The sequence below is a fragment of the Lagopus muta genome, chromosome 3, assembly GCF_023343835.1.
Source record: "Lagopus muta isolate bLagMut1 chromosome 3, bLagMut1 primary, whole genome shotgun sequence".
Classification (NCBI taxonomy): domain Eukaryota; kingdom Metazoa; phylum Chordata; class Aves; order Galliformes; family Phasianidae; genus Lagopus; species Lagopus muta.
Genome location: NC_064435.1, coordinates 30668312 through 30687784, shown reverse-complemented (window position 1 = coordinate 30687784; position 19473 = coordinate 30668312).

Below are 19473 nucleotides of genomic sequence, written 5' to 3'. Positions count from 1 at the left end.
TGGTATTAATTAGCAACTCACTTAAGTAACAATGTACATGCTAGAAGCATTACATCATTTGAACTTGTCACTGACTGTTGAGCAAATAGCTGTGAAGACCGGATACTATTGCATTACAATTTCTTTGAGTCCTTTCATAGCGTCCCAGGCATGGATTTAGCAGGGAAGCTAATGGGCTTTAGTCCCTTCTCCCCCTCCATCCTGCCTCCTCTCCTCATTAAGAACGCTGTTTCAGCATATGCTGAGTGTCAGGTGATGAGGGAACTGGTGGCATCTGGCTCTGCATGCAAATACAACATTCTTTCCCATTTTCCTTGAAGCTAATAAAAGACTCCCACTGAAGTAAATGGGAGTTACATAAGAATCTTGACCTCTGAAAGAGCAATTATTCTAGACAATAAGCAATCATAAAAATATCAGTTCAGTAGTGTTTGTGCAGATACTTGCCTTTAAGCAAGGACATGAATGCATTTCAGTTTGTAATCCATTTATGTACTTTACTTTTAAGACACTGGACTTCAATATAACCTTTAGGCTGAATGGCCCTTTGCTGATCAGGTACCACACAGAATATTAGCCAGTCTGCAGACTTCCAATAAAGGTGTACTACTGCAGAGAAGACTAAAACAAAAATGTAATTACAGAGGCTTTATTACAGCTTTGTTCACACCATTAATGTATTTTCTTGGTTTGATAGGAAGCTGAAAACGGTCTTGATTTGATACCAATACCATACCTGATGCCTCTGAAACATCCAGTGCTACAACAGAGGTGTCCTGGTTTCTGCAAGAAGAATTAATTTTCTGGAAAGTCTATAATAGTGACAATATGAATCAGCTATAAGCCTGCTTATAAACCTGCCTTCTTTATTAAGTAAAGCACATTAGTGTTCAGAATTCTTCTCTGTACTTTTACATGGTTAAAATAATAGAATTATAGAATCACAGAATGGCTCAGGTTGGAAAAGAACTTAAAGATCATTGACTCCAACCATGACCAACAGTACTACCTAGCTCTAACAACCTAAATCATGCTCCTGAGCACTGCATCCAAACAGTTTTTAAATACTCAACCACTTCCCTGGGGAGCCTATCCAGTTCTTAACAACCCTTCCTGTAAAGAAGTGTTTCCTGATATCCAACCTAAACTTACACTGGCTCAACTTGAGGCCATTTCCCCTCTCCTCCCCAAGCCTGTAGGGTTGCCTGGAGTTGTGACCAAAATGCAGGATCTAATGGTTCATTAGAGAAAATTTAAGATGATACTGGGGAATAACCCACCCTACATTCCTGGAATCTCAGTTCCCACATTTGTTTGCTCACTAGCTGACAGCAAAAGCATGGTAACAGCAGCTGGTTGTTTGGGAAGAATAAACTTGACAGCATTTTTATGATTCTAATGCATTTAGGGTTCTTATTTCATTTCACTTGGCCCATTGAAACTCATGCAGTTTGCCTTTGCCCACCAATTCAGTCTACCCAGGTCCCTCTGTAGTGCTTTTCTCCCCTTAGGCAGATCATCTCTCCCTCCCAACTTGGTGTCACAAAAGTAAAGTGAGTTTCTGTCGTTAACTAAAATGCAATTTGGCGAATAGATACTATGTGAAAAAGTGTGAAAAACCAATAGGGTAAACTGTTATAAGCTGATTCTAGTTTTCAAACATACTTGTTTTGGCATGGATATTCCTTCATGGTAGAAGGTATTCTATCAGGTCTGTACAGAAATCTACATACATTTGCCAAAAACAAACAAACAAACAAACAAACAAGTAAAACTGAAGAAGCACTCAAATTTTTTTGGGGGTAGGTTTCTTCTTATTTGTTTTATTATTGTATTTTCTTTCTGACCCTTCACTAATTTGAAAAATACTGAGAAATTTCAGATTAACTTGTCTATTGTTATAATTCAGGGGGTGTATTGTAACTAAGCAGCAATTATCAAGCTTTTATAACTTTCTGGAAACATTCTTCTTTGGACAGAAATGCACCATGTATATTTCAGTGCAATCAGTTCAGAAAGCATTTGGCAAAATGTCAGATGGGTACATATTATTGCATTTGGACCTCAAAATGCACATTGAAGCAAATGACTGTGCCTTTATATCAATTTACAATTAAGCAAGTTTTATCTTTTTCTCCCTTGAGAATTCCTCTCATTTTTTTTAGTTTTAAATATTGCACATACTCAAAGGATACACAGAATGCCTTTCTACTTCACTTGCAAACACTCACCACGTTTTTAAAAGGAAAATAACTTTGCGTAAATTGCATATTAATGCAACATTTGTCATGAGTTGTGTTGAGAACTTAAACAGCGCAAGTCAGAAACTTATCAATGAAATTGTGATTCTCACAGCAACACTAAGGTAGGATATTATTCATAAATATGTGAGACATAAAGAGAAGTTACAGCTCTAGAAATATAGTGCACTTCTTATGTACAACATGATGATATTCAAAATTAAAGTTCTTCAAGCATCTATAACTTAGATTAGTTTCAACTACTTTTGAAATCATGACATTGAAATTTGTGCTTTCTGTTTGATTACATTCTCATGATACTTCACATAATGCATACTTGCTCTTGCTTTATAATACTAATTCCTCTGAAAATACTTTTTGATGGGTTAATCAATTTATGGATGATCAGCAAGAAATTGCTCTGGAAAATCTGCTTCATTGTAATGAGCATTTTAAAATAATAAAAAATTCTGCAAGATTCAGAGAAGAAACTTAAACCTTCAATTTTTTCATGTAAAAAAATATCTAAAAATGAAGCACTATTGGAATGTCTCATTAGAGAAAATTTAAGATGATACTGAGGAATAACCCACCCTACATTCCTTGAATCTCAGTTCCCACATTTGTTTGCTCACTAGCTGACAGCAAAAGCATGGTAACAGCATTTTTATGATTCTAATGCATTTAGGGTTCTTATTTCATTCAAAAAAGCCTGTGATTAATACACACTTAGGCAGAATCATCTCTACTTAGGATTTAACTTTCTTTAAGTGTATTGTCAGTTTCTAGCTCAGTATGGGCCATATCACTATGGTGATGTCAGGAATGAAATACTAAATATATTATTAGTAGTAATGATAACAAAATACAAATCCTTTGTATGTATTCCAACTGTGCCGTTGATGAAAATAACCAAAACAAGTTATATTTTTGTTCCTTTTGTTCTTTTCTAACTATCTTACTTTTGACATTTGGTTAATTAAATTAGTTCATTTCATAAGCTTAGTTCCCCAGTTATTTCTTGCATAAACAATATGTAATCAAGAAAAGGAAAAGAAGCTCAAAATAGGATATTTTTTTTTCTTTTGCTTTAAACAGGTCTACAAATGCAGTGAGTTTGGGTAATGTTATGGAAGTTTTGTTTATCCAAGTGACACTTAATTCTTTAGAACAACATAGTAACGACATACAAAAGATGATCAACCTTTATTTTTTCTTTCTTGGGGGGACTGTCTGAATGGCAATGAATAGGATTCCTGCCTGTTACTGCTGGTTTTTGTTTCTATTTTTCAGTTTAGCAGCAAAAAGAAGCCTGAAGGAAAACTGTTAAACCTATCCAGTTTTTGTGGTTTAAATATTTACTGAGTGCCCAACCAGAAAGACTTGGCTAGGTCCAGTAGCACATAGCATATCCTGGAGCTTTTGATCCATTTACTGACTAAATATGAGTTTGACTGTTTAGCCACCATGATTAGATAAAACATTTTAATTGTGTATCCTAATCTTAAATGTAGCTTAAAGCAAGTGGAAGTCTGACCGTGAAAGATTAAAAGTACTGAACTCTAGTGGTAAATCACAGAATTACAGAATTGCAGGAGTTGGAAGGGACATCAAGAGATCACCAAGTCCAGCTCCTCCCTGCAGGTACCCTACAATAGGTCACACATGTAGGTACCGAGATAGGTCTTGAATATTTCCATAGAATGAGAATCTACAACCTCTCTGGGCAACTTGTTCCTGTGCTCCGTCAATCTTATTGTAAGTAAGTTCTTCTGCATGTTTGTATGGAACTTCCTATGTTCAAATTTTAGGCGACTGCTCCTTTCCTATCACTACACACCACTGAGAAGAGCCTCATCCATTTGCCTCCCATCTCCCTTTATAACCATTAATCAGATACTCTCATCCGTCCTTTTTTTCCCAGGATGAACAGACCCAGGTTACTCAGTCTTTCCTCATAAGGGAGATGCCCCAGACCCTTTATCATCTTTGTGGCCCTTCACTGAACTCCTTCTAGAAGACCCTTCTAGGAGATCCCTTTTCAGATCTGGACACAGAACTCCAGATACGGGCTCACCAGGGCATAGAAGAGGGGAAGGATCATCTCCATTGACCTGCTGACCAACTACTTTTTGATGCACCCTGGGATACCATTGGCCTTATAGGCCAAAAGAGCACACTGCTGGCTCATGGCCAATCTGTTATCCACCAGGACCCCCAGGTCCTGCTTCTTAGAGCAGATCATCCCCTAACTCATAATGATGCATGCAGTTGTTCCTTCCCACATGCAAGTCTCTACGCTTGCTCTTGTTAAACTTCATCATGTTAATCCCTGCCCAAAACAAGTCTTTCCAAGTCTTGTTGAATGGTAGCTTTCTAGTGTGTCAGCCACACATAAATACTTAAAAGTTAGACTTTTTACGGTAATTTGTGCTAGAGTAAGCATTAAATATATTTTATTAAAACTCAAGAAAACTGTAATTGAGAACACATACAAGACATTTTCAGTCTGTGATTCTCTTCCGAGTTTTCTCAACCATTCACAGTTTGATTTTAGGAAAAGAGAGCTTGGAGGATGGAGCTGCGGTGGCTTCTGTATGTGCATAGGAAGATTTATTAAATTATAAATGGGGCTAATGGATTTACAATTTGGTTGCAGAAATACTTCAAAGAGAAGAGAAAATAAGAACATACTTACAGCTATTATGTTATTGAAGAAACATGGAAAAAACGAAGTTATACATGAAGGAAGTACCAAAAATGCATTTTTTAGTATTTTAATTCATGTAAATGCTGGCAAATTCACAAGATTTCAGGGTTTTGGAACAAGTAATTTGAAAATTGGTAGAATATAGTAGTGATGTTTCACATTCAATGTTCAGTCTTCTCAAATCCCTTCTTGCCGTTGTCTATCTGTTCATTTCTCATCATACATTTATTCAAATATTTATTGGTATAGTGGTAACATTTGGTTCTCTCATTGCACCAAATCCTGTTTTTTTCAAGCCATTTCTTTTGAGACAATTTTAAATTTTGATCCTGCCTCACCAAATATTTGTGAGCTGCCCTGGCACAGCATTTTTTTTGTAAATTAAGCAAATGTGCTGTTTCATCATCCTCCTCATTAATAACAAATAGAACACACTCAGGAAAGGCAGCTATGGAATGATACTGAATATATCCATCTAATTTGAGACTACACTACCAGTAAATTCTAATGAGTCGTTGTAAGATATTATTCTTTTACATCGTTGTCTCAAAACTTGCTGGAGAAGCAGATGGACAATCCAGCAAGTCCTGGGAAAGGGTTGAGAAATCCTTTGTTTGGAGAACACTGATGGACAAGTACTGGGCAAGGGTTGTGAAATCCTTTGTCTGAAGGACACAGATGGACAAGGCCAGGGGCAACGAGAGAGAGATAAGTAACAGATTAATGGCAAGGAAGCAGTCTTTTGTGTGGGCTTATCTTAATGAAGATGGCCATCTCAGGAGGTGCTGCACATGGCTCTTATCCAAGCGCCCCAGAATGTCACGTAGGCAAGAGAAAAAGTAGGATAAAAGAGCAATTGAAAACCATGAAGTTTAGGTTTTCTGACAATAGATTCCTCATGAAGAAGAAGACATGAGAAGCCTCACGACCTGTCTCTCTCCCTCCTGGACTCGCTCTGCTCTCTTCTTCAGCATGCTGAAGAAGAACAGAGGTGTATGCCCTCAGAGTCGAAATTCCTGCATGCTGACGGACACTCCTGGGCCTGCTACCTGAATCCTGCTGCTTCCTCCCAGATTGGCTCTGCGACTTCTTCCTGCTACCTGCTTGCTGCTCAAGGCCGGCCATGATGCTGATGCTCTCCCCCTGCTGTTTTTGCCTTGGACCTTCTAAATGGCATTCAGCAGGACCATTGCTGCATCCTGGTGGTAACTATCCCAACTTTACACAATTCTTGCTTATTTCCTATCCTTTCTATTGCCCTCCTTCCCTTCCCCGTCGCCCTACCCTAATTCATAATAGTTACCGTCCTTTCCTTTCCCATCTCCCTGCTTAGGATTTATGATAAACTGGTTGGACCAACATTTGAATCTTTGTTTCTTAATCTCACGCCGGGTATACAGATATCAAAAAGAACCTCCTGTCCCTCCTAAAAATTGGAGCAGAATAGTTGTTCTACATACTGTAATGTAATACTCATTCCTAACTGTCAAACCCAATTTCCTTCCCTTCCCTTCCCTTCCCTTCCCTTCCCTTCCCTTCCCTTCCCTTCCCTTCCCTTCCCTTCCCTTCCCTTCCCTTCCCTTCCCTTCCCTTCCCTTCCCTTCCCTTCCCTTCCCTTCCCTTCCCTTCCCTTCCCTTCCCTTCCCTTCCCTTCCCTTCCCTTCCCTTCCCTTCCCTTCCCTTCCCTTCCCTTCCCTTCCCTTCCCTTCCCTTCCCTTCCCTTCCCTTCCCTCCCCTCCCCTCCCCTCCCCTCCCCTCCCCTCCCCTCCCCTCCCCTCCCCTCCCCTCCCCTCCCCTCCCCTCCCCTCCCCTCCCCTCCCCTCCCCTTCCCTCCCCTTCCCTTCCCTTCCCTTCCCTTCCCTTCCCTTCCCTTCCCTTCCCTTCCCTTCCCTTCCCTTCCCTTCCCTTCCCTTCCCTTCCCTTCCCTTCCCTTCCCTTCCCTTCCCTTCCCTTCCCTTCCCTTCCCTTCCCTTCCCTTCCCTTCCCTCCCCTCCCCTCCCCTCCCCTCCCCTTCCCTCCCCTCCCCTCCCCTCCCCTCCCCTCCCCTCCCCTCCCCTCCCCTCCCCTCCCCTCCTCTCCTCTCCTCTCCTCTCCTCTCCTCTCCTCTCCTCTCCTCTCCTCTCCTCTCCTCTCCTCTCCTCTCCTCTCCTCTCCTCTCCTCTCCTCTCCTCTCAAAGGTATGTGATAACTTCAGGCCAAGTAACTTGGATTTGATACAGAAACATTTTGGGAACATTCCAAGATATCAGAAGTTCCAGATAAATAATAAGTTTCAATATTTCTCATGGGAAAAATATAACAACAGATCACATTTCCAAACATATTAGAAACTGCGGCACTCTTGGAAAACTTGTGGTTTGACCTGACAGACAGATCAGCACCACACCATCATTCACTCTGTCCCCCACTTCCCAGTGGAATGAGGAAGAGAATCAAGGAAAAAAAAGTAGAATTTTTAGGTTGAGATAAAAACTATTCACTAGAACAGAAAAGGAAGAGAGATAAACTAGTAATTATAATAATAGACGTATTATCATATATGTGTGTTTAAACAGAGATAAACATATACATTCACAGAACAAAAGATGCACAAAGCAATTGCTCACTACCCACTGACCAAAGCCCAACCAGTCTCTGAGCAGTGGCAGCTACCTCCCACCAACTACCCCCATTTTTATAGTTTCACTTAATGTCATACAGTATGGAATATTCCACGGGCCACTTTAAGTTAGAGACCTTGATTCTGCCTCCTCCCTCGGCCCCTTTGCTGTCAGGACAGTTTGAGACACTGAAACATCCTTGGCTGTGTACAGCACTTTTCAGCAACAACTAAACACTGGTGTCTTATTAACACTGTTTTTCTCCTAAAATCAAAACATAGCAGCATACTAGACACAATGAAGATCACCTGTGTTGCAGCTGAAACTGGGACAAAAATCTAGAAGGATTTGCATATCAGAATCAGATAGGCAATGGGACAATAATTTTAAATGTAATCAGGAAGATTACATCAGTATCCTTCAATATTTTGATATTTTACTTGCTGGACTACCATTAACAAATAGAATAAACGTCTTGCATTCATACCTCATGCACACATTTTTTTCGTTGTAAGTCCACATCCTGAGTTTAACTGGCCCAAACTGCCACTGACATCAGAACTGTATCCAAGACCTTTCTTTCAGTGCTAAGACATCCTTTTATTTTGGTGCATACACCCAGTTTTGTATATATTACTTTTCTGGATCTATTATAGGATTTCCCTATTCTCTTAAACATGTCTTACTGATGTAGCATGGCCTACTTGGCTTGATCCTACTATGTGGGATGTAACTGCATGCAGTGCCTTAAGAACAGACGTGCAGTTCAGATATCTGTGGCTGAAGTACCTGTAACATATGACTAAAGAAAAATTTATTTTTCACAAATAAAAGATTTACTCCCTGCTAAAAAAAAGGTTGCACTGGAAAAGTTCACATCATTCTGTACTTTTGTTTTTATTAACTAAGGTTCTACCATGAAGCCCCCACTGGTTGAACTACACTGGGATTTCAGAATATCATTTTAAAAAGTCGAAGCCATCAAAACAAATTTCAAATATCTGCGTGATCATTTTAGTCTAGTGGCCGTCATTCCCTAGAAAAATATTCATTTAAAGATAAAGGAAATTTTGAGAAAAAAATGGGGAATGAAGTTTCACTGATACACTTAGATTTCTAAGGAGAAAAAAAAAAAAGGTATTTTGGGCAACATAACAAATGTATTTTTATTTTTACAAAATATCCTGTGATATTATAGATAGATCCTTTAAGCAAGACATCTATTCAGCATTCTACAGAGATTTCTCAAACTTTCATTTTTTAAGGCTTTATGGATGACTGCCATACAGTTTACAGACAAACTCACTCTGGGAAAAAATGCAATCCTTGCTTATCTATTTGTATTTTCATTATTACTCAGAAGTAAAACTAATACTTAAATGTATTAACTATGAAGTAGCTGACCAGTTTTGGAAGTTGAGGAAAGGATGAAATTAAAAGGAAAGAAGTGATTAAGAACAGATTTCATATCTTTTGGAGAAAGAATGTTGGGCTGGCCCTAAGCTCCCTAGGTGATAATATAAGGAAAATTAATGCTGTTTCTTATTCAAGACTGTGATTCTTTACTCTCTGTTCTCTATGTTGCTTAGTGTAAAAATACCAAAAAACAGGTACCTGATTTGTGACAGTAGAACGGAAGAGATGGGACAAGGTCATGATGGCAAATATTATTTTCCAAATTTGAAAAGATCTAATGTAGAATGGCTATCAGAGTTTACGATGCAGAGTGCTGTGCTTTAACATTGCTGGAAACAAAAATGTGTTTTCATGTCCTTTGCCACAATGCCTGTTAAGTCCCAAACAATGGAATTGTCTTGCTTGGCAGGCAGAATAGACAATCTGAGTTGTCTTTGCACAGGAATGAAATTGAATGTTACTTGCTGTGAAAAGTTTTCCATTTGCTCCATTGTTCAGACTGCATTGATTCAGACAAATTGATTGTCTCTGTGGTAACACATCCATGCCAAGGAATGACAAAAGTTAAGTCATCTGTGAGTAAGATTCAGCAAATTCTGAACACTAAGTTTCTGGAGGCACTCAGATGAACTTCTGGAGGCATCATAATTACTGAAATATAGAGAGTAGGCAGTGGACTTCTTAATAGTACTGGCTATGAAAGAGGATTAATTTACTTATTGCAATTAGAGTATTTGTCATGTGGGTTTTATAGAAAACATATGCAGATTAATTCCTGCATACAGATTCTCCCTTCCAGATGCAGTCTCTCACTTAATGATAGCCAGATATTTGTCAAATGGCCTCAAGCTTTGCACTTACTTTGATAAGATATTTTCCAAAGACTGCCCTGGAATTCATTGCGTCTACAGATGAGTGTTATAAGCACTGACCCTGGAGGCTCATTCCACACTTAACTAAAAGCTTAACACAATTTTCCTTCACAATCTTTTTATTTGTTTCCTAATATGTAAGTTTTTCTTGCTAAACATGAGTTTAAATAATGATAGTTGCATTACTGCATTGTAGAATAAGCAAAATGGATAAATGTCATTATGTTTAATGACATAAATGTTTGTTAACAAACAGTTCAGGCCTAGATGTGGATTTTGACTTTTACAAGTTCACCCTTGATATTTTTTCCACTAAGGTAACAGGTCTAAAGACAGTGAATGTAAGATTTCAGTCAGCATGCTTTTCTCAGTTACCTACTGTGGACCAGGGGAATTCTTCAGAGATTCTAGGATATAGTTTGAAAGCAATGTATTTTAGAAGCTGAGAAGTTTTGATGCTCAAGAAGTTCAAAACAAGGCTCTGAAAGGATGGCATTCATCTTCTGGTGAAAGAACATCATACCTTTTCATAGGCAGAAGGACAGTGTTGTACGGAAATATTTTGTTATGCACAAAACTATGTAATATTAACATGAACATTAAATATTAACTTTTAAATAGTATCTGATTTTTCCTTAGGAATCTTGTTAGTTGTTTTATTTTTCAAGCTATAGAATAATTCTACCTTCTTATGACAAGGCAAAAAAATAAAAAGCGTAACTTAAACTACTGGAAGACATGGAAATGCCATTAAATTTTAGAATCTAAAAATTAAAAAACCTGAAGTTTCCAGAAAAATAAAAAGCATAGAAATGGGAGAAAATCACACATCTAGACCTCAGGCAAATAATTTAACTTCTCGATTTCACTGCTCATCCAGCTTTTAATGAGTGTAATCATTATAACCTATGGGAAAATAGAGGAAAAAATGAAACAGACTAGCTGAGTTCTGTTCTCTTTTGTTAATTAGTGAAAATATTCACCGAAGTCTTCTGGAAATAGGATTACAAAATATGACCAGCTCTAAGATGATAACTTACATTTTGGAAACCTTAAGTACTAGAGTAAAATACTTTGTAAATCCTGTGATCAATTGACTTTTGTTAAAGAAAATTTGGAGATGAGACATTTGCAAGGGAATAAAAAGGACTTTTAGAAGGTAACTGAATTTCTTCAGCCATTTCAGAGAGTTTGTTTAGGGAAATATCTATCTTACAAGTAATTGGCAGATTTGTTCTCAATACAACTCTAAGAAAATAATCTGTTCCAGTAGAATTCTTTCTGTCTTACACAGAGCTAAAAATCTAACCAAACAGCAACCCTGAAACACTGCACCCCAGGATGCTTATAGTATGTTTTTCAATGTTCCTAAACAAGGAACATTCCTAGACAAGCTGAGCAGGTGGTTTGGGACAAAGTAACAATGAAGGTTAATTATTGTATTCTTTTTTTTTTTCTTTTCCCTGTGTTACTTAAAATGGTGTATGCTAGAAAACTTCACAGCACAACATAGAAGTACAGAATCACAGAATGGCTAAGATTGGATAACGTCTTTGAAGGTCTTCTGGTCCAAGGCCATTGCTCAGATAGGGACACCCAGAGTAGATAATCTAGGACTGTTATATCTCTTGAAAATCTGTAAGGAAGAGACTACCCATCCTCTCTAGGCAACCTATGTCAGTGCTGTGTCACTTGCACAGTAGAGAGGTGCCTCCTGAAGTGTAGAGGAAACCTTTTGTTCCAGTTTCTGCCCATCGCATCTTTTCTTGTACCTGGGCTGCACTGAACAGAGCCTGATTCTATTCTCTTTGCATCCTCCCTTTGGATATTTATAGAGATTGATGAAATCCCCCTGAGCCTCCTCTCTTCCAGGCTGAACAGTTCCAGCTCTCAGTCTCTCCACACAGGAGAGGTGCTCCAAGTCCTAATTCACCTTCATGGCCCTTTGCTGGCCTCTCTCCAGTATGCCCATGTGTCTCATCCTGGGAAGCCCCAAAGTGGACCAGTACTCCAGGCTTGGTCTCATCAGTGCTTAGTGCAGTGTGTGAAGGATTATAAACTGAATAGTAGTTGTGCCAAAGGAAAGGCTTAAAAGCCTACTTTATTTATTTATTTATTTATTTCAACTTTTTTTTTTTTTTTTTTTTTTTTTAAATAAAATAAGTAGATAGACTGTGTTGGCAAAAAAATTACCAAAAGAAAAACAACCTCTGTGATCTGAGGTGTAAGTACAAGTATACAAGTACTCAAGTACATTTTCTATCATGTATAATCAGATTCTAAAAAAGTTGTCACATGCAGTTCAGATGTTATATTTCTAAGCATGAAATTAGATAAAGAATTGTTTTATAACTTTGACTCTCCACACCTCATTGAGATATATTAAAAAAAAATTCTTCAGCCCATATGTTTTGAGGCCATAGCCATTATAATGGGACTAAGTGTACAAGTGATTTTTTTCCTTTAAGGTGACAGAACAAAACAGACCTGCTCCTTCCCACATGGAACTTTAAGACTGCATTCAGCATCCTCAGGATGCAGTTTTTATTTGTAACTGCTCACTAAATGAATTGCTGTTCCTGGGAAACCCAGACTCTACTGACCTCATTATGCCTTTGTTCAGATTATAATCACTAAATCCATTCACTCAAGAAAAATAACATGTGACATAAGACAGTAATTACGATTAACCAACACAGCTTTAAACTGCAATTACCTGAGGCTGAAATACTGAATGAGCTGTTCATGATCAATCTCAGTGGGGAAATTTTCATCAAAAAAAATGTGAATTACAGTTGAATAACTAAAAAGTTAAGGAAATTACTCTCAAATAAAAATCAATAGCTGAGTGACAACAACAAAACATTCTGAACATGAGAGAGTAAAGCATTTGTTTGGGAAAATGGATATTTAAGGACATTTGAACATTTATAAACATAAACACTATCCTGCCTGCTCCTTGTTAGAAAACGCTTTCTATGAAGTGCTAGTTTGCCTCATATTTCTTTCAAATAATTATCAGAACATTTATGCTCTATTCAATCTAATAAAGGCTTTCTTTTCTTGAAGCTAACTATATTTTTTTAAATGATAAATCTATGGATGAACTGTGGAGAGGAGATTTGTCATGTGGTCAACTTTAATTTTCACACTTTGAGACTAAAATACTTCTTTTCCTATTAGAAGATTCAGTACAGTACATGCAAGCTATTCTCTTGTGCTTGGAAAAGGTAGCAAATATGGAATGGCAAGCTAGTACTTTTGTGTTGTCAATGGCAGTATTATTGAAATAATATTTTGATCTCTAACATATATTGAGTTCCTTACATTTCTGGTTCCTTACGTTTCTGTCTCCCCCATCATGATCCTAACAAAAAATTCATCTTCAGTTTCTATCAGAAGTTTTTATGATTCCCATATGCAAAAATAAATCTTGAGATCACTCTTCTGAGCTGCAATGGTTTATTTTATTTCTGAGTCTCATAGTTTTATTATTTTTGTTATCTGTATTCTCCATCACAACATCATGTGGTGCACTGGGAGTTAAAGAGTTAATGTCCCAGTTCTGTGGACTGCCACATTTTTGCAGGTATCTGGTTCTCAGAAGAACTACATAACCCAGAAAACTTTGCATTTCTGTTTTCCATTCAGAAGGAAAAGATAAAACTGTTAGCAGGTCACAAAATGCCCCTTTTTCCCTTTCTGCTCATCTCTTCAGCATGCGTGCTTCGTAGCCATCTCGCTTTCAGCATTAGAGTAAGACTTTCAGTTTTTGGACACTCTCTCATTTTATTTGATTTATTAACTTCAATTCCAATACAGCTGGAACTGTATTATATTGTGTTATCTTGCATTCTGATACCTTATTTAGTAAATTAACTTTCCTCCTCAGATCATTGACACTGTTTTGTTTTTAGGCCCATCTCCCTTTTTTTTTCTCCTTTACCCTTTCCCTGGCATGGGTCCATGAGTCCCCCTGGCCCAAAAATCATGGAACCAGACCAAACCAGCCCATTAACCATTGACAATGAGTTAATAACATAAAGAATTTAGCTTGAAAGATTTTTTATTTCATGTCAAAACTACCAGTTTGTGAATGTAATTAGTACTGATTCTTATTAACTGTGCAATTCTTTTTTACAGAAAAGAAGCTACTTATTGGGATTCTTAACAATCTTTTGATTTAATAAAAAACAATTAAACTAGGTAGCCTGAATCTTCTACACAGAAGTTTTACTTAGAATTAATTTTCTTGTCTTCTTAAGCAAAGAAGCGCATCACAACTCATATAGTAATGCATGGGTCAAGACAAGCATGGTCATGGTGGGCATAAGCAGGCATATGTCCTCTTTGAGATGTGCAAATCTGCCTTCTGGGACTATTTTTCATGATGAAGAAGGACAGAGATGCTAAATGAATGTGAGGGAAAATGAGCTGCCCCCATGAATGTACAGCTGTCCATATGCATATATTATCCAATAACTAATTGATTTTATTTTATTTTTTTCTGTATATCCAGGGAATAGTGAAGACCACACTATGAAACATTTCTGAGCTGGGAATTACTCTGTACGAGAAAACATATCCACAAAGAATTTGCGTGAACTACAATACTGTCATAGCATCTGAATTCAGGCATGTCATTTAGATTTACTTAAATGACTGATGCCCGGAAGCAGCAGAATTAGAAATAAATTTAAAAAACAGTTGTTGTGGGTTTTTTTTACATAAGAAAAACTACACGAGAGGGAATATTTATTTTTCAAAAGAAATGTTCAAATACATTTGGAGTTTGCAGACACTTTGAAAGGAGATTTTCTTGTGTCTAAGTTTTTGATTGTGATCATTGTCTTGACTCCTTGTAGTATCCAAGGAAAACCTTTTTAGAAAAAGGGAAGGGAAGGGAAGGGAAGGGAAGGGAAGGGAAGGGAAGGGAAGGGAAGGGAAGGGAAGGGAAGGGAAGGGAAGGGAAGGGAAGGGAAGGGAAGGGAAGGGAAGGGAAGGGAAGGGAAGGGAAAGGGAAAAGGGAAGGGAAGGGAAGGGGGAAGGGTAAAGGAAAAAGGCCCTGCTAGTTATTCATCTGGTTCCAGTACACACCCTCTGGTGTGCTTTTTAAATACAAAATGCTTTAAATGCGCACCAAACTCTCACCAGAGCTGTGCTGTTCTCCCACAGATGTACAGTGCTAAGGAAGATGGAAAGTGCAGCAAATCACTCTTCTGACTGTCATCACATGAGAACACCTCTCACTTGAAAAGCTAAAGTATCTTAAATGCAATGAAAGTAAGTAAAAATAGGATTGTACCAGTTCTCGATAGTAGCGTGTATTGATAACCGAGATGTACAGTACATGTGGTATGTGTTATAATGCACTTCTTCAGTGCTGAATCATTTTTTATCAAGGTCTGCTAAAAAAACAGAGGTGGTGCCAGTTACTTGAGACAGACGTCACTGGGGTCTTCAGTTTAGTAGGGTACAAATATAACCTAAAATTAAAACCAAATGCTCTGTTTGTTTCTGCTATTCATGAAGCCATTAATAAACTGACAACAACATGGTCTCTCTAGTAATGTTCCAATGTCAGCTGTTCCTGTGGCCAACTTTAACCTACTGTGAATGGGTTTCATTGAGTTTCCCCATCCTCTGTATACAGTAGACTGACTATCCAGGAACCATATTTTATTTTCAGCTTTAGCTTGTTTTCCACTGAAATTAAAGAAAACAAAAATGTATTCATACCTCTGGGTTCCAGTGTTAGCATGTTTTAAAATAATGTAATATAATATCAGCCAGAGATACCAGTTTTTCAGAATCTAATACCTCTTCTAATATCTAATACCTCTTTACACCTCTGTGAAGAACAGCCAGTAGGTTGAAAGCCAAGATCTATTTAACTGGACGCAGTAACCCTATACAACAGTTACTTTCATTGCTTCCCACGCTTTCATACAAAGTCTTAAACATGAGAGATATATAGAAAAATACTGTCCCTTCGAGGGGGTACTAAATCTATGGGGTGATGAATACAGATTGGTGCTGCAGTGACATGACAATCTACTCCAGGCTCCTGTTTCAGAATCCTGTCCTATAAGCCCCATTTCTGTTGCCTTCCTCTTTTGCTGTGCAAAAAAGAAAGAATCAGGATGTAAACTTTCATTAGAAATCCTGTTTCAGGTAATATCTACAAAGATCAGACTCTGATGCCAGGCGATACATCATACATAGAAAACAAGGTAGCATTTTTAGTGTAGGGTTGCACAACTGATATTTTGTTGTGGGTTTGTTTCTGTTACTTCTGGATATTTGCAAATGTAGGCACATGGGAAACTTTGTAATTAAGTAGTAATAATAATAATAATAATAATATATGTATATATATGGTTCCTGCAGGTTCAAGTGCTGGTGAAAAGACATCTTCTGACCAGAGCTTGGATTTTAAGCAACTTTGGTTAAGCTAAACTCAGACTGTCATTGAGTATTACTATCAGTGCTGCCCATGGACTAGCATCCTCAGTGAGTATCCAAATTACATCCTCTTAACCATATTTCTCACTTTTTAGAATGTTCATATACAGAAGTCAAAAGAGGCGGGATTGCTATCTTAAGACAATGAGTACTTGGTCTATTCGGTGATTTATTTAAATGTCTTCGTGTTTTGAAAGTGTAATTTCTATACATAATGAAGCTAATGAAAAGCATTGAATGCAGACTATGAAGCAGCTTCATCTGTAAATATTTACATACTTGCAGAGTGTTAATTTTTTCTTATTATGGTTGGCATTATGTATAGGTTGGCAGGTTAAGATTCAATGATTTGTGTAATTTTAGTTGTTTATAAAATTTAATTTAGAATGATGGCATATCTATTTTTTTTTGTCAACTGTTTCAACAATTATTAATTTTTGAGTTGTTCTGCTCCAGTAACTGGCACATCCTGAAGCAAAGAAATTAGTTGTACCTGGTTTATGTGTCTCTTACTATGGTTTGAAAATATTCATATACAGTGAATAAACCAGAATATCTAGCTATAAAATGTTCTCTCCAGCCTTTTGCAGTATTGCAAAATACAATGTGAAAATAATTCCATGGATCTTTTATATTAAAGATTAATTTCTTTTTTATTTCAGGTAAAGCTACTCCATCACTTCGCCAAAACTTTCTATCTTTGACATTGTTATTTTAAAGTAAAGCCTTTCATTACCAGATGCCAATACATATTCACCTGTGCTCTGTATCACTTTGTAATACTTGTATCTGTATTCTGAAAGCCCAAGAAAACAGAAAAAGAAAAACAAACAAACCAACAATATAAATTGCTTAGCTTATAGTAATAAGAACCTCAATTCAGAAGAGCTTGCTTTATGTAGCACCACTTGGAAGTATTCATTATGTTTTCATAAGCATAACGATTGAACGTTCTTTGAAAGGGTGAATATTTTGATACTTGGTAGTCACCAGTGAATTTGATTTTTCAATATTCTTTTACTCTTATTAGATCTTACCTATCTGTAGGTATTTTTTCCCCTATATATTTCCTTTTTATTCTCTGCTCTAAAGGGTTCATATAGACATAGATTCATAAAGACAAAGGGTAGGATTTCATGCTCTAAGAGGTCATGTGATATGCATATTTTTCAATCATCATTCCACATTTTTTTTTAGCTTCCACCTGCCTGGTGGCCTTTTTTTTCTACCTGTTTAATGACATAAGACAATGTACTGAATGAATGCCTTTGCCTTTCCTTTGATGTGCTCTGACTTCATGTTTCAATTTTCCATCTCTTGTAAGCTCTATTCATTGACTGATTAAAAGAGTATTTCTAGTGTGTGTAAATGATAACTTATTATAGCATTATAACTTATATAACTTATTATAACATTCTAAAGTATCTCAAGCTCATAAAAACAAGGATCAAATTCTGGCTCAAGTTGTCTCATCCAATAAGAGCAAAACTCTAATAATTTCTGAGGGGTTGAGATTTCACCCCAAGAATGAAGAGAAACTATTTATGATGGCAAAGGAGAATATAGCTATGAATAATTTATTGAAATTAAGATGGAATAAATTCCTATCAGTGAAATATATTATGTCCAGGAACAGCATATATCAAAGGAAGTAATAGAAGATCTATAGATTCAGATATTTAAAAGTAGGTTTGAGGAAGGACTGATAGTAGTATGGTGAGAAAACTAATAAATTACTTAATAGATTAAATCTGTCTTCAGTTCCTGTAAATCAAATGAGCTTCTACTACTGCTGCTTATTACATTTCAGCTCATTTTCCTAATAAAATAAAACTCATAGTTTTTGTGAGTTTTTTTAATATATTTATATATGTCTGAATCCTCTTTGAGAGAGGGTTAGGGATTTAGAAGCTTAAGACTTTTTACAAGCATTGAAGAAAGTCGTAGCTATATAGAAGAGGGGTGTTTAGCAGCCTTTATGAAGAAAAGCCTAACAAGATACCAGGCTATCTGTATGACAAAGAAATACCATCAGAGTTTTTTAAAATTCTATTATGATGCTAAAATCCTTAGGGACTGACATTAAAAAATAATAATAATAATAATAACACAAATTCACAGTCAGTCATGGACTTAAGTTTGCTAACAAGAGCTTCTACTTTAAACTGGCATCTTCTCTGTTAGAAATAGTATAAGAAAAAAAGAGTCCCAGATGCATCAGCTGATGTATTGAGATATTAGTGTGGTATAGAAGAGAAATGTAATTATTGGATATATTATTTAACTTGTTTCAAGTTGAGAAACTTTTACCATAAAACACCAGTTATCTAGCTTTATGAAGGTCAGATCTCACTCAGACCTTCCAGAAATCTTTTATGAATAATCAAAACCTACATCCAGGCTGGTGTTTTTTCTAAATACTAGTCCTGTACTAGCTAGTTGGAGAAAATACTATATCAATTCCTATTTTTCCATTTTTAATGATTTTGTATAATACTGGAAGTAATTCTTTTATGCAATTTGATGCAATTTCCTATTTCAGGTTAAATGTATTATTCTTCTAAAAACACCCCAGAATGCTGAGTTCTGCTCATACATATCTCACAAAGATTTCTGTCATTCAGAAATGTAGACTTGTTATAAATGTACTAATGCCTAACTGTATTAATGCAGTGATACCAGAGGAGTGTGATGGTAGAAATCTTAATTATCTAAAGTTTAGAAAACTCTGCTGTAAGTAGGATATTTTAGTGTTTAGTTCAAACAGAATGACTGGGAACAACTCAGAAAAATGATTATTGCATTAATTGTTCCTGAAATAAATGTGTCCTATCTAGGACAAAGGCCACTAAATGGGAAAAAGCCAGCTCTGTTTCTCACTACTTTCCTTGATTTCATGAGAAGTGGAGTTCAGACTTCTCTATTTACAGCCACCAATATGATATAGCCTTGAAAAAATAAATCTTTTTGTATTACGTGAAGAACTGGGGTGTACCACTGAAATTCCTTCCACACATTCTGGCATCTAATGAATAATAAAATAATTTTTTACCACTGCTTTCTTCTCATTCTCATGAATCAGTGCTATTACTAGAAAAGAGCAGCTGTATACCAGCTTTTCTAAGGCTATGACTCATAAATTATAATCATCTTAGATTTCTCCTATTTCA